Here is a 16,446-nt window from a genome sequence, read left to right as displayed (position 1 = left end):
GAAGCACTTGCGACACTTAACACCTGTTTTAATGTGTATTGAGCTGCGCGTGCTTTCTTAGCAACATCATGGTACAGTTTGTTATGAAGTTTAATGCCCTTGGTCAGTGTTACCATCCGTAAAACATTCTGTGATGATTAGTTGGGCAGACATGTGGGGTTCTTTTGACTATCGTGTTCGGCCAACTATGTAAAAGCCCGGCCTGTCCAGACTTTGTTAGGCATTTTAGTGTTTAAGTAAAAAAGGAAGTGAGCGTTTGGCGTCATTGGCTGGGAGGCCCCTTGCTGGGCAAGTCCGGCTGCCTTCCTGCAGGTCTTATTACATCCGACGCCACATTGGGCGACCTGCGCGCCGGATGGGGATGAATCGACGATAAAGACAGCACAACACCCAGTTCCTGAGCGGAGAAAATCCCCTAACCAGCCGGGACTCGAACCCGGGCCCGTAGAACGGCAATCCGTCACGCTGACCATTCAGATATCAGGGCGGACATGTGGCAATGTTAGGGCAATGTTAGGGACGGCGCTTAACATGACCGATATCGCATTCTCAGTAAATGGACGTACAGTCGTAAGCGACGCGACTTAAGGGGACACACCCTGCCTATCTAACCCATGTTAATTTAAACAAGTATTTGACCCATTTCTGAAAAAAACTGCTTGATGCAGGACCTTAATACACTCCTGGAAATTGAAATAAGAACACCGTGATGTCATTGTCCCAGGAAGGGGAAACTTTATTGACACATTCCTGGGGTCAGATACATCACATGATCACACTGACAGAACCACAGGCACATAGACACAGGCAACAGAGCATGCACAATGTCGGCACTAGTACAGTGTATATCCACCTTTCGCAGCAATGCAGGCTGCTATTCTCCCATGGAGACGATCTTAGAGATGCTGGATGTAGTCCTGTGGAACGGCTTGCCATGCCATTTCCACCTGGCGCCTCAGTTGGATCAGCGTTCGTGCTGGACGTGCAGACCGCGTGAGACGACGCTTCATCCAGTCCCAAACATGCTCAATGGGGGACAGATCCGGAGATCTTGCTGGCCAGGGTAGTTGACTTACACCTTCTAGAGCACGTTGGGTGGCACGGAATACATGCGGACGTGCATTGTCCTGTTGGAACAGCAAGTTCCCTTGCCGGTCTAGGAATGGTAGAACGATGGGTTCGATGACGGTTTGGATGTACCGTGCACTATTCAGTGTCCCCTCGACGATCACCAGTGGTGTACGGCCAGTGTAGGAGATCGCTCCCCACACCATGATGCCGGGTGTTGGCCCTGTGTGCCTCGGTCGTATGCAGTCCTGATTGTGGCGCTCACCTGCACGGCGCCAAACACGCATACGACCATCATTGGCACCAAGGCAGAAGCGACTCTCATCGCTGAAGACGACACGTCTCCATTCGTCCCTCCATTCACGCCTGTCGCGACACCACTGGAAGCGGGCTGCACGATGTTGGGGCGTGAGCGGAAGACGGCCTAACGGTGTGCGGGACCGTAGCCCAGCTTCATGGAGACGGTTGCGAATGGTCCTCGCCGATACCCCAGGAGCAACAGTGTCCCTAATTTGCTGGGAAGTGGCGGTGCGGTCCCCTACGGCACTGCGTAGGATCCTACGGTCTTGGCGTGCATCCGTGCGTCGCTGCGGTCCGGTCCCAGGTCGACGGGCACGTGCACCTGTACTGTATGTTACATGACGCTAATAGAGTCAACTGTACTAAAATCTACTTTATCCATTTTATAGTTTTTAAGAAATACTTTTGTAAATTTATTAACAAAAATATAAAGTTTTTCCTGTAGAAAATATTTTTTGTGTACTTCCTAACGGGGGAATATCAATGAATGTACACTCCTGGAAATGGAAAAAAGAACACATTGACACCGGTGTGTCAGACCCACCATACTTGCTCCGGACACTGCGAGAGGGCTGTACAAGCAATGATCACACGCACGGCACAGTGGACACACCAGGAACCGCGGTGTTGGCCGTCGAATGGCGCTAGCTGCGCAGCATTTGTGCACCGCCGCCGTCAGTGTCAGCCAGTTTGCCGTGGCATACGGAGCTCCATCGCAGTCTTTAACACTGGTAGCATGCCGCGACAGCGTGGACGTGAACCGTATGTGCAGTTGACGGACTTTGAGCGAGGGCGTATAGTGGGCATGCGGGAGGCCGGGTGGACGTACCGCCGAATTGCTCAACACGTGGGGCGTGAGGTCTCCACAGTACATCGATGTTGTCGCCAGTGGTCGGCGGAAGGTGCACGTGCCCGTCGACCTGCGACCGGACCGCAGCGACGCACGGATGCACTCCAAGACCGTAGGATCCTACGCAGTGCCGTAGGGGACCGCACCGCCACTTCCCAGCAAATTAGGGACACTGTTGCTCCTGGGGTATCGGCGAGGACCATTCGCAACCGTCTCCATGAAGCTGGGCTACGGTCCCGCACACCGTCAGGCCGTCTTCCGCTCACGCCCCAACATCGTGCAGCCCGCCTCCAGTGGTGTCGCGACAGGCGTGAATGGAGGGACGAATGGAGACGTGTCGTCTTCAGCGATGAGAGTCGCTTCTGCCTTGGTGCCAATGATGGTCGTATGCGTGTTTGGCGGCGTGCAGGTGAGCGCCACAATCAGGACTGCATACGACCGAGGCACACAGGGCCAACACCCGGCATCATGGTGTGGGGAGCGATCTCCTACACTGGCCGTACACCACTGGTGATCGTCGAGGGGACACTGAATAGTGCACGGTACATCCAAACCGTCATCGAACCCATCGTTCTACCATTCCTAGACCGGCAAGGGAACTTGCTGTTCCAACAGGACAATGCACGTCCGCATGTATCCCGTGCCACCCAACGTGCTCTAGAAGGTGTAAGTCAACTACTCTGGCCAGCAAGATCTCCGGATCTGTCCCCCATTGAGCATGTTTGGGACTGGATGAAGCGTCGTCTCACGCGGTCTGCACGTCCAGCACGAACGCTGGTCCAACTGAGGCGCCAGGTGGAAATGGCATGGCAAGCCGTTCCACAGAACTACATCCAGCATCTCTACGATCGTCTCCATGGGAGAATAGCAGCCTGCATTGCTGCGAAAGGTGGATATACACTGTACTAGTGCCGACATTGTGCATGCTCTGTTGCCTGTGTCTATGTGCCTGTGGTTCTGTCAGTGTGATCATGTGATGTATCTGACCCCAGGAATGTGTCAATAAAGTTTCCCCTTCCTGGGACAATGAATTCACGGTGTTCTTATTTCAATTTCCAGGAGTGTAGTACCAGAGGAGGCTTTTTATGTTATGCAGAGTCTCTGAAAATTTCATTCATTTATCTATGATCGTTTCTGATATAATGGGGCATATGCACTGAAAATTTTAGTTTGCAGGAAATAGACTTTAAAGAAAAAATTTTTGAAATTTGTTACTTACAGTTAATTAAAGCTGTCCTGCTGCATATGATGGCCCTTCTTTGTCCATTAGCAGGTCTTCCAGCTTCTTTTTCACCTTCCTGGATGTTTGTCTTGCTTTCTTGGCGATATTAGATGCAGACCTGTCTGCATCCGCTATCCTCATTTTATCGCAATGTTGCAGCCCGGTGATCATATTTTCACCAGGATTAATTCCCAGCTTTTTCAGTACCCAACACTTTCCAATATTACCAAAACTGAATGTAATAATAGCATCATGAACTCCTAGTTTCATTGTATGCATGCCTACAAATACAGTTTTAGGAAGGCGGTTCCAACTTATGCTGTTGAAACATTTGGATTCTGTGTCTGCCCATGCAGACATTTCCTTAGAAGGTCAGGATGAGCCAAGTCTCTAAAAATGGGTTTAATTGCAGTAATGACAGCAGCAGGAAGAGAATGCTGGTGAGAATAAGATTCTCCAGTTGCCCGAGCCCTGTTGTATTTGCACCACGAATTTTCTCCTGATGGACGCAATCCATGACATGGCTTATCAGTGGAGGATATATGGAAGAATATGGCCCAAACATCTCTCTTCACTGCCTCAAGATTTTCTTTATTTCTCCTAATTGCCTATCCATAGTATACCTGCAAGTTTTCTACAATAACTACTCGCAATCACACTTGAACAAAACTAACCGCGTGTTTGAAAGTGTGTTGTTTAAAAATGCAGAAACAAAAGGATACTGACCATTGCATTCCAAGGATAGCCAACACACTCGGGAGTAAAAAAAAAATTCTAACGTGCAATTTAGGGGATATAAAGATCTAAAATATATGCAGAAAAGTGGGTGATAGAAAAGTGGGCGTGGCACATAAACACACGTGATAGGAAAATGCTCTTTAAATGCTCGAAAAAAAATTTTTTTTCAGTAAAATCCTTTTCAGTGTACTTAAATAAAACCTTAATCTATCTAAATATGATGAAAACCGAAAATCGATTGTTTCGACCTGAACCCCCTTAAGGCCCGTTCCAAGCTACAAACGTAAGCGCGAGGAATAAATATTAGGAGCAATACGAAGGTTTACCATAAGGGCGTGTAGATATCGCCACCAATGCTATTCTGTATGTCCGACAGAACAGATACCATTTGTATGAAGGCTTTCACGACCGGGTGACATATCTTCTGGTAAACCTTCCGGGATGTAAGGTCGTGGTCCATGAAACTCTTCAGCAGACTCGGCAAGACTCACCGGAGGAGAAACACCCCTCTGAAGATGTCCAGCGCAGCTCTGGACGAAACTTTAGGAGCTGAAGAGTTTCATGGACCACGACCTTACATACCGGAAGATTTACCAGAAGATAGATACGATTTGTGATCTTGCAGCTCTCTAAGAATGAAATTACAATGAAATACAGACCATTATCTGCTTATAGGCGTTGTTAATACCAACGGGAACAGTTGAAAATGTGTGCGTCGCCTAGTACACCGCGACGCTCGGGGGGCTACAGTACAGATGCGACACCTGAGGATGGGCTTATGAGAGCCCGAACCCGGTCGTGATGATAAAAGAAATTCACAACTGAAGCGATATTTTCAACATCTGGTATAATGCTCAGTTGCGGATGTTCTTCCAACACGATTATTTGCAGAACATTATGACCATCTACCAAATAGCCGGTACGTCCAACTATGGCAGGGATAACAGCGGCGACGTGCCATAGCATTGAAACAATGAGACTTGGTAGGTCGCTGGAGGGTGTAACATCATTGATTAAGGGTAGACCTGCGACAGCAATCGCACAACTTGCGTACGGGCCGCGAGGTGCCGCCACGAGCGCAACCGTAAAGTGTTGACGGAGGTCGGCCAGCTTTCATTTTGTTGGGATCTCATTTTTGCCTACTCTCTTATTTGCTTAGTTGCCTAGCTCTTATTCGTTTATGGCCCATGTTATTGTGCTCTCTTTCAGCCATTCTGATTCTTTTGATTTACTCCCAATTGAGAAGTGCTCATTTTGTCATTTCACTTTTGCATATTTCTCATTTTGCTAAATATAATGCTCCTTAGCTTTTTACAATTGATTTGACTAACATAGTCTCATGTACTGTTTGTTGATTTCAGACTGTTCATATTTTGATGTTCTTTAAATACTGTAATAATTGTCGGAAGCATTTCTTCCATTAAACTTGTGTAACGTATTCTCGATGTAGGATTTGTTCTGTGACACAGGTGCAAGGTTTTGAATATAAATTATATACGAAACTGTGCTTTAAAAGGAATTTATTTTTTCAGTTTGTACTACATCAGACGACAATTTTGTGATATGAGGGAGAAATTTGAGGGGCGAACCCATGGAAATAGTCTTAAATGATCCCCTTGAAAAATAAAAATTTGTGTGACAGTGAAAGACGTGACACTGTAGGTACCGAAAATTAATACGTCACAAGGGACATCTGCACATACAAATCACCTAATTCCCATAAATTCCGGTGAGGGGGGCGTTGAGATCTTCGCCACGTTCAATCACATACCAGATATGGTCGATAAGTTTCGGAAAAGCAACTGGAATCACTCAACAGAGGAATGTCCACTGGACCTGACGGGATACCAATTCGATTCTACACACAGTACGCGAAAGAACTTGCCCCCCCCCCCCCTTCTAACAGCCGTGTACCGCAAGTCTCTAGAGGAACGGAAGGTTCCAAATGACTGGAAAACAGCGCAGGTAGTCCCAGTCTTCAAGAAGGGTCGTCGAGCAGATGCGCAAAACTATAGACCTATATCTCTGACGTCGATCTGTTGTAGAATTTTAGAACATGTTTTTTGCTCGAGTATCATGTCGTTTTTGGAAACCCAGAATCTATTCTGTAGGAATCAACATGGATTCCGGAAACAGCGATCGTATGAGACCCAACTCGCTTTATTTGTTCATGAGACCCAGAAAATATTAGATACAGGCTCCCAGGTAGATGCCATTTTCCTTGACTTCCGGAAGGCGTTCGATACAGTTCCGCACTGTCGCCTGATAAACAAAGTAAGAGCCTACGGAATATCAGACCAGCAGTGTGGCTGGATTGAAGAGTTTTTAGCAAACAGAACACAGCATGTTGTTATCAATGGAGAGACGTCTACAGACGTTAAAGTAACCTCTGGCGTGCCACAGGGGAGTGTTATGGGACCATTGGTTCAAATGGTTCAAATGGCTCTGAGCTATGGGACTCAACATCTTAGGTCGTAAGTCCCCTAGAACTTAGAACTACTTAAACCTAACTAACCTAAGGACATCACACACACCCATGCCCGAGGCAGGATTCGAACCTGCGACCATAGCAGTCCCGCGGTTCCGGACTGCAGCGCCAGAACCGCACGGCCACCGCGGCCGGCTATGGGACCATTGCTTTTCACAATATATATAAATGACTTAGTAGATAGTGTCGGAAGTTCCATGCGGCTTTTCGCGGATGATGCTGTAGTATGCAGAGAAGTTGCAGCATTAGAAAATTGTAGCGAAATGCAGGAAGATCTGCAGCGCATAGGCACTTGGTGCAGGGAGTGGCAACTGACTCTTAACATAGAAAAAATGTAATGTATTGCGAATACGTAGATAGAAGGATCCTTTATTGTATGATTATATGATAGCGGAACAAACACTGGTAGCAGTTACTTCTGTAAAATATCTGGGAGTATGCGTGGGGAACAATTTGAAGTGGAATGATCACATAAAATTAATTGTTGGTAAGGCGGGTACCAGGTTGAGATTCATTGGGAGAGTCCTTAGAAAATGTAGTCCATCAACAAAGGAGGTGGCTTACAAAACACTCGTTCGACCTATACTTGAGTATTGCTCATCAGTGTGGGATCCGTACCAGATCGGGTTGACGGAGGAGATAGAGAAGATCTAAAGAAGAGCGGCGCGTTTCGTCACAGGGCTATTTGGTAACCGCGATAGCGTTACGGAGATGTTTAACAAACTCAAGTGGCAGACTCTGCAAGAGAGGCGCTCTGCATCGCGGTGTAGCTTGCTCGCCAGGTTTCGAGAGGGTGCGCTTCAGGATGAGGTATCGAATATATTGCTTCCCCCTACTTATACATCCAGAGGAGATCACGAATGTAAAATTAGAGAAATCAGAGCGCGCACGGAGGCTTTCAGATAGTCGTTCTTCCGGCGAACCATACGCGACTGGAACAGGAAAGGGAGGTAATGACAGTGGCACGTATAGTGCCCTCCGCCACACACCGTTGGGTGGCTTGCGGAGTATAAATGTAGATGTAGATGTAGATCAGGCGAGCTGCGGGGCCAGCACAAGTGGAACTCGCCACTCTGTTCCTCGAACCACTCCCTCACGCTCCTGACTTTCTGACATGGTGCCTTATTTTGTTGAAACGTGCCACTACCGTCGGGGAACATGATCATCATGAAGGGGTGTACGTAGTCCGCAAGCAGTGTACGATACTCTCAACTGGACCGTGGCATAATGGAGCCGCCGTCAGCTTATCTCCGTGCCGCAGTACAGGTATCAAGGACCTTGTAATGTCTCTTGCAGCGGTCTCTCCACGATATTTTCAGGAATTTTATAAATTATATAACTCAGTACATATCTCGAAATATCTCTTCTTATCTTACCGATTATCAATGCAAAGTAGTTTCAAGCCCAATTATTCCTTGGAGCGTCCATTTACTCCATGGAATAGCTGCTCTGCTATCTATGTTTTCTCTTATGAAAAGAATGAAGCAATTCTTGCCGATTAGTCGTGAAAGAAAGAGGATGTATATGTATGTATTGTTGAGCTAGTCGCCATATTGATGAGATTCTGTATGAGAAGGAATTTAACACATGAACTAAACTAAAGTAAGTGTGTTCGCGTATTATTTAACTGATTATTATTGACAGTGTCTGCTTACTACGCTGTGTTGAACGGGATCAGTGGGGAACGTCTGATTTACACTGGACGAACCTGCCGTTTTGTATGCTCAAGATATCCAGTTACTTCAAATAAATAGGCTAACACGGTCTTACCAGCAGATCTCCGGTCTTCCCCATGTGATCACTGAAAGTTAATAATTATTACAAATGTTTCCAGGAGATCGACTGACAATTTTCGACGCACCGAGACTTCGAAATTGCTTCACTGCCTTATGGAATTTAAGTTAAGCTCAATTTAATCAGGATAGAACAATATTGAATTGTGTGAATGTGATAAGCCTGCTTTGTGAATGAAAATTCCCGTAACATACGCATGTTTTTACTATCCTGATCAGTGAAGCTAAATCAGGCCGGTGTGAGAGAGGTTTTTAAATTTTTGATCCCATGGTGTGGATTCCTGTAGTCATGTCCTAGTTCATGAACCACGGGCAACGTATGAGTGGCCAAGTAAGTGGTCCCGACAGTCGGGATACCAGTTACTTTGGAATAAGGCTGGGCATCTCGGACATATTCTGAGTCGTGGTCACCTTTGTGCTCATACGGCAAAGACTACCAAATCCACCGGTTAGTCCCTCAGCCGTTAGGGGTAAAACCCAATGGGACTCGGGGCAAGTAAGGCTAGCAACCTGCTTCCCTGGTACTTTAAATATGATGCTGGCAACAATCAGAGCAAAATGCCTCGGACCTTTGGAGGTGACGGAGTCCCACCTCTAATTGACAAACCAGGGACTCCTAAGACACGACTTGGCAAACAAATGGTAATGAGATGGGGAGCTATTAATATCAATGGGGGCTACTCTGGGAAGAAGGTAGAGCTGGCAGAGGCTGCAAGTAAGATGGGGCTGGACGTTTTAGCTGTTAGTGACATTCGGGTAAGGGGTGAGAAAGAAGAGGAAGTGGGAGAATACAAGGTCTACCTGTCAGGAGTCAAAGCAGGAATAGCACAATGGGGTGTAGGGATTTACATCAAGAAAGAAATGGAACCCAGCGTAGTTGCAATAAGGTATGTAAACGAACGACTGATGTGGATAGATTTGACAGTGTCTAGCAAGAAAATTAGGATTGTGTCAGTATATTCGCATTGTGAAGGGACAGATCAAGATAAGATGGATAGTTTTTATGAGGCACTCAGTGATGTAGTTGTTAGAGTAAAGGACAAGGACAGTGTTTTGCTCATGGGTGATTTTAACGCCAGGATTGGAAATCGAACAGAAGGGTATGAAAAGGTTATGGGTAAATTTGGAGAGGATATGGAGGCCAATAGGAACGGGAAACAACTCTTGGATTTCTGTGCCAGTATGGGCTTAGTAATCACAAACTCCTTTTTTAAACATAAGAACATTCACCGGTATACTTAGGAAGGCAGGGGAACCAGATCTGTCATTGACTATATAGTAACAGATCAGGAATTCAGGAAGGCTGTGAGGGACACACGTGTATTCAGGGGATTCTTTGATGACACTGATCATTATTTAATCTGCAGTGAAATTGGGATTGTGAGGCCGAAAGTGCAGGAGGTCAGGTCCATATGTAGGAGGATAAAAGTGGAGAAACTTCAGGATAAGGAAATCAGGCAAAAGTACATAACAGCGATCTCAGAAAGGTACCAGTTGGTTGAATGTAGTCAATTACAGTCATTGGAAAAGGAATGGACAAGGTACAGGGACACAGTACTAGAAGTGGCTAAAGAATGTCTTGGAACAGTAGTGTGTAAAAGTAGGATGAAGCAAACAGCTTGGTGGAATGATACAGTCAAGGCAGCCTGTAAAAGGAAAAAGAAGGCGTATGAAAAATGGCTACATACCAGAACCCAGGTAGACAGAGAAAGTTATGTTGAAGAAAGAAACAAAGGCAAACAGATAATTGCAGCATCCAAGAAGAAATCGTGGGAAGACTTTGGAAACAGGTTGGAGACTATGGGTCAAGCTGCTGGAAAACCATTCTGGAGTGTAATTAGAAGTCTTCGAAAGGGAGGTAAGAAGGAAATGACAAGTATTTTGGACAGGTCAGGAAAACTGCTGGTGAATCCTGTGGATGCCTTGGGCAGATGGAGGGAATATTTTGAAGAGTTGCTCAATGTAGGTGAAAATGCGATCAGTAATGTTTCAGATTTCGAGGTAGAATGGGATAGGAATGATGATGGAAATAGGATCACATTTGAGGAAGTGGAAAAAATGGTCAATAGATTGCAGTGCAATAAAGCGGCTGGGGTGGATGAAATTAAGTCGGAACTCATCAAATACAGTGGAATGTCAGGTCTTAAATGGCTACACAGGATAATTGAAATGGCCTGGGAGTCGGGACAGGTTCCATCAGACTGGACAAAAGCAGTAATCACACCAATCTTTAAACATGGAAACAGAAAAGATTGTAACAACTACAGAGGTATCTCTTTAATCAGCGTTGTGGGTAAAATCTTCTCAGGTATTGTTGAAAGGAAAGTGCGAGTATTAGTCGAGGACCAATTGGATGAAAATCAGTGTGGGTTTAGGCCTCTTAGAGGTTGTCAGGACCAGATCTTTAGCTTACGGCAAATAATGGAGAAGTGTTATGAGTGGAACAGGGAATTGTATCTATGCTTTATAGATCTAGAAAAGGCATATGACCGGGTTCCTAGGAGGAAGTTATTGTCTGTTCTACAAGATTATGGAATAATAGGCAAACTTTTGCAAGCAATTAAAGGACTTTACATGGATAATCAGGCAGCAGTTAGAGTTGACGGTAAGTTGAGTTCATGGTTCAGAGTAGTTTCAGGGGTAAGACAAGGCTGCAACCTGTCTCCACTGTTGTTCATATTATTTATGGATCATATGTTGAAAACAATAGACTGGCTGGGTGCGATTAAGATATGTGAACACAAAATAAGCAGTCTTGCATATGCGGATGACTTAGTTGTGATGGCAGATTCGATTGAAAGTTTGCAAAGTAATATTTCAGAGCTAGATCATAAATGTAAGGACTATGGTATGAAGATTAGCATCTCCAAAACGAAAGTAATGTCAGTGGGAATGAAATATAAACGGATTGAGTGCCAAATAGGAGGAACAAAGTTAGAACAGGTGGACGGTTTGAAGTACTTAGGATGCATATTCTCACAGGATGGCAACATAGTGAAAGAACTGGAAGCGAGGTGTAGCAAAGCTAATGCAGTGAGCGCTCAGCTACGATCTACTCTCTTCTGCAAGAAGGAAGTCAGTACCAAGACAAAGTTATCTGTGCACCGTTCAATCTTTCGACCAACTTTGTTGTATGGGAGCGAAAGCTGGGTGGATTCAGGTTACCTTATCAACAAGGTTGAGGTTACGGATATGAAAGTAGCTAGGATGATTGCAGGTACTAGTAGATGGGAACAATGGCAGGAAGGTGTCCACAATGAGGAAATCAAAGAAAAACTGGGAATGAACTCTATAGATGTAGCAGTCAGGGCGAACAGGCTTAGATGGTGGGGTCATGTTACACGCATGGGAGAAGCAAGGTTACCCAAGAGACTCATGGATTCAGCAGTAGAGGGTAGGAGGAGTCGGGGCAGACCGAGGAGAAGGTACCTGGATTCGGTTAAGAATGATTTTGAAGTAATAGGTTTAACTTCAGAAGAGGCACCAATGTTAGCACTGAATAGGGGATCATGGAGGAACTGTATCAGGGGGGCTATGCTCCAGACTGAACGCTGAAAGGCATAATCAGTCTTAAATGATGATGATGATGATGATGATGAAAAAAAAATATTAAAACCTGTTGCCCTGGAAGACGACGAATTCGCACCCTCCCACTGGGACGATGAAGGTAAGGGGATTCTACAGACCATGGAACGCTCTGCCACTGCGCCAACATCCAGTGACGATTATCATGTGCCCACTTCAGTCGTAGTTGCCGATGTCGTGGTGTTGACATTCCCACATGCACGGGTCGTCGGCAGCGCAGGACAATCGTTAGAAGTGTTCGATACGCTGTGTGGTCAGACGACCTTGTACTGTACCCTTTATTAAAGTCTGATGTTAGTTCCGTCACAGTTCGCCGCCTGTCCAGTTTTACCAGTGTGCCCAGCCTGCATCTGTAATGCTGAATGGCCGCCCAACCCCTCGACGTCTGGGTGTGGTTTCACCTTGGTTTCGCCAGGTGTTGAAGACACTCACCACAGCGCTCTTCGAACACCCGAAAAGTCGCGCAGTGTCCGAAATGCTCGTGCCGAGACTACATCTACATCTACATTTACATTTATACTCCGCAAGCCACCCAACGGTTTGTGGCGGAGGGCACCTTACGAGCCACTGTCATTACCTCCCTTTCCTGTTCCAGTCGCGTATGGTTCGCGGGAAGAACGACTGTCTGAAAGCCTCCGTGCGCGCTCTAATCTCTCTAATTTTACATTCGTGATCTCCTCGGGAGGTATAAGTAGGGGGAAGCAATATATTCGATACCTCATCCAGAAACGCACCCTCTCGAAACCTGACGAGCAAGCTACACCGCGATGCAGAGCGCCTCTCTTGCAGAGTCTGCCACTTGAGTTTGTTAAACATCTCCGTAACGCTATCACGGTTAACAAATAACCCTGTGACGAAACGCGCCGCTCTTCTTTGGATCTTCTCTATCTCCTCCGTCAACCCGATCTGGTACGGATCCCACACTGATGAGCAATACTCAAGTATAGGTCGAACGAGTGTTTTGTAAGCCACCTCCTTTGTTGATGGACTACATTTTCTAAGGACTCTCCCAATGAATCTCAACCTGGTACCCGCCTGACCAACAATTAATTTTATATGATCATTCAACTTCAAATCGTTCCGCACGCATACTCCCAGATATTTTACAGAAGTAACTGCTACCAGTGTTTGTTCCGCTATCATATAATCATACAATAAAGGATCCTTCTTTCTATGTATTCGCAATACATTACATTTGTCTATGTTAAGGGTCAGTTGCCACTCCCTGCACCAAGTGCCTATCCGCTGCAGATCTTCCTGCATTTCGCTACAATTTTCTAATGCTGCAACTTCTCTGTATACTACAGCATCATCCGCGAAAAGCCGCATGGAACTTCCGACACTATCTACTAGGTCATTTATATATATTGTGAAAAGAAATGGTCCCATAACACTCCCCTGTGGCACGCCAGAGGTTACTTTAACGTCTGTAGACTCCGGGGCATCACAATCTGCCCTCGGTCAAACTCGTTCTACACACGGACAGCACGGTGACTAGTACTCAGTGACCTCTGTACAACCTGGATGTAGAAGTCTGGTCTCTGAATATAGACCTGCGGCGTGGCTGCACATCCATTTGCTTTGCGTCATCCTCCATGTTGTAATTTGGCACACAAGTTTCCATCGGTATGTACGTGACAAAGAACTCCAACCTGATTTCTTGTTTTGAACTTCATGTCAACATGTAATGTAATAGGTTGGTGTGGGAGCGGAATCGAAATGTATGTTCTTTTCTTGTTATAGTCACTTTTCTAGCATCCATGTTGTAATTTGGCAAGAAACGGAATATGAGAATCTATGGCTGGCAGGATCACAGAGCTGAAGTTCAACATCCAGGTAGTATATAGATCACTGCTGGTACTACATGCACCGTGCATATGTCTCAAAAGCACTCCAACATGTTGTGTCTGATCAGTGTATGTTTACAAACAACGTCAGGGGTGACTTTCCGATCGATACTGGAACAGTAAGGTAAGGAATGTTCTACGCAGAATCGGAGAGGAAAGGAATATGTGGAAAACACTGATAAGGAGAAGGGACAGGATGAAAGGACATCTGCTAAGACATGAGGGAATGACTTCCATGGTACTAGAGGGAGCTGTAGAGGGCAAAAACTGTAGAGGAAGGCAGAGATTGGAATACGTCAAGCAAATAATTGAGGACGTAGGTTGCAAGTGCTACTCTGAGATGAAGAGGTTAGCACAGGAAAGCAATTCGTGGCGGGCCGCATCAAACCAGTCAGCAGACTGATGACAAAAAAAAACTGGAACAGTCAATGTAGCATACCTGGCTGATGCAAAACTTTTGTTGATCCTTTTATTTAAAATATGTAGTCCGGCGTTTAGGCTAAAATGTCCCGCTAAACATAACGCCGAGTTCGGCTTTGCTAGCTGGCAACTCCAGTCGCATAGCATAATGTAATACACAGCGGAACGCCTAGTGAACTGCTCAGAGGCAGTGTTGGAGGATATCTGTAATTTAGAGAATCCAGAACAATGAGAGGCGGATCCGTTTCAGCTGTCGGACACAAACGGTGACAAGACTTTAAGAACTAAAGCTAAGTTGGCCCGCCCGGTTAGTCGTACGGTCTAACGTACAGCTTTCTGGATTGGGAAGGAGAGCCTGTTCCCCGGCACGAGTCCGCCCGGCGGACTTGTGTCGAGGTCCGGTGGGTCGGCCAGTTTGTGGATGGTTTTTAGGCGGTTTTCCATCTGCCTCGGCGAATGTGGGCTGATTCCCCTCATTCCGCCTCAGCTACACCATGTCGGCGATTGCTGCGCAAACAAGTTCTCCGTGTACGCGTAAACCACCATTTCTCTACCAAGCAAACACAGGGGTTACACTCATCTGGTGTGAGATGTTCCCTGGGGGGGGGGGGGGGGAGGAGGGGAGGAGGAGGAGGAGGAGGGAGGTTTGCACTTGGGGCCGAATCGCACAATAACCCTGAAAGGTTAACATACAATACAATACAAAGCTAAGTGAAGGAAGGTACGAAATTAAGGAAATCGGAGAAACAACGGTTGTTGACAGTTTCAAAGGGTTAGGCTACAGCGAAATGAAGCAGGTAACAAAAATACAATCGAAGATGAGTGGGTAGCTTCCGGATGGACACAGGTAGTGGCAACCGGTTCTGGACCGTGGCGAACACCAGCCATTCTTTTTTTCTACGAACACGCCATGACTTTTCCTGCAGCGGCCAAGTTGAAGGTCGATGGTGACGCAGCTGAAGGCACTAAAGCTGACTGACGCAACTCCTGTCATGAGTACTTGCACTCCTAAATCGTCTCACTGCAGGAGATTGCAGCACAGTGTGTGATGATCCTTTTCTTTCAGATCCCATTTATTTGCCATTTTTCGCATGTATTTGAACGGTACGAGTAAAGTGGATAAACTGGCATTATAAGCAGTAATGTAAAGCTCTACTACAACGCACAGGGAGGCTTTTTTTATGGATAGCAAGCAGCCAGTGAGTACAGTCGCTCCATTATGACGCTGTAGGTGCGCGGAACCGACTGCTGCGTGAGACAGTATGTAGCAGATCAACTGTAGAGGCCGGTGATAACTCGGCATTCAGGCGCAAAACAGTTACTATTCCCGTGTCTATTATTAAATACTAGTATTGACTTCCAACATAATAAATGCTAGGGGCAGTGAAAGAGTCAAAGTTTCTTTACAATTATTACACTATGCACTACACTAACTGGAATATGAAACGAATGTACAAATCCTTTGCTAATAATTCTTGTTGGATGCCAAGTAAGTTGCTGTTAGGACACAGTCCTTCCTAGCTCTACGTCAGTCATGCTCTCAGTTTCTAACATTATACGTAATTCCGAAGTCATATAGAGAGTCAAAACTTCCTGGCAGATTAAAACTGTGTGCCCGACCGAGACTCGAACTCGGGACCTTTGCCTTGCGCGGGCAAGTGCTCTACCAACTGAGCTACCGAAGCACGACTCACGCCCGGTACTCACAGCTTTACTTCTGCCAGTACCTCGTCTCCTACCTTCCAAACTTTACAGAAGCTCTCCTGCGAGAGTAAAGTTTGGAAGGTAGGACACGAGGTACTGGCAGAAGTAAAGCTGTGAGTACCGGGCGTGAGTCGTGCTTCGGTAGCTCACTTGGTAGAGCACTTGCCCGCGAAAGGCAAAGGTCCCGAGTTCGAGTCTCGGTCGGGCACACAGTTTTAATCTGCCAGGAAGTTTCATATCAGCGCACACTCCGCTGCAGAGTGAAAATCTCATTCTGGCATATAGAGAGTCGTTTTCCCTCGCTCTATCTGCGAGTGGAACAGGAAAGGAACCGCTAGTTGTGTTACAGGGTACCTTCCGCCACACACCGCACGGTGGCTTGCGGAGTATCTGTGTAGGCGTAGAGGCGGATGAGGTGTTCAGCTCCTGTG

At 46.3% G+C, this 16,446-nt stretch overlaps 1 non-coding gene across 1 annotated transcript; it reads right to left on the bottom strand.

Annotated features, from left to right (window-relative positions):
- Nucleotides 1-15,922: 15,922 nt before the first annotated feature.
- On the bottom strand, nucleotides 15,923-15,997 carry Trnaa-cgc (transfer RNA alanine (anticodon CGC)). Its single transcript has one exon. It is a non-coding gene; the product is annotated as a tRNA-Ala (tRNA).
- Nucleotides 15,998-16,446: the final 449 nt, after the last annotated feature.

Source organism: Schistocerca cancellata, chromosome 12, assembly GCF_023864275.1.
Source record: "Schistocerca cancellata isolate TAMUIC-IGC-003103 chromosome 12, iqSchCanc2.1, whole genome shotgun sequence".
Lineage (NCBI taxonomy): Eukaryota > Metazoa > Arthropoda > Insecta > Orthoptera > Acrididae > Schistocerca > Schistocerca cancellata.
This window is presented reverse-complemented; position numbering and strand designations above follow the sequence as displayed.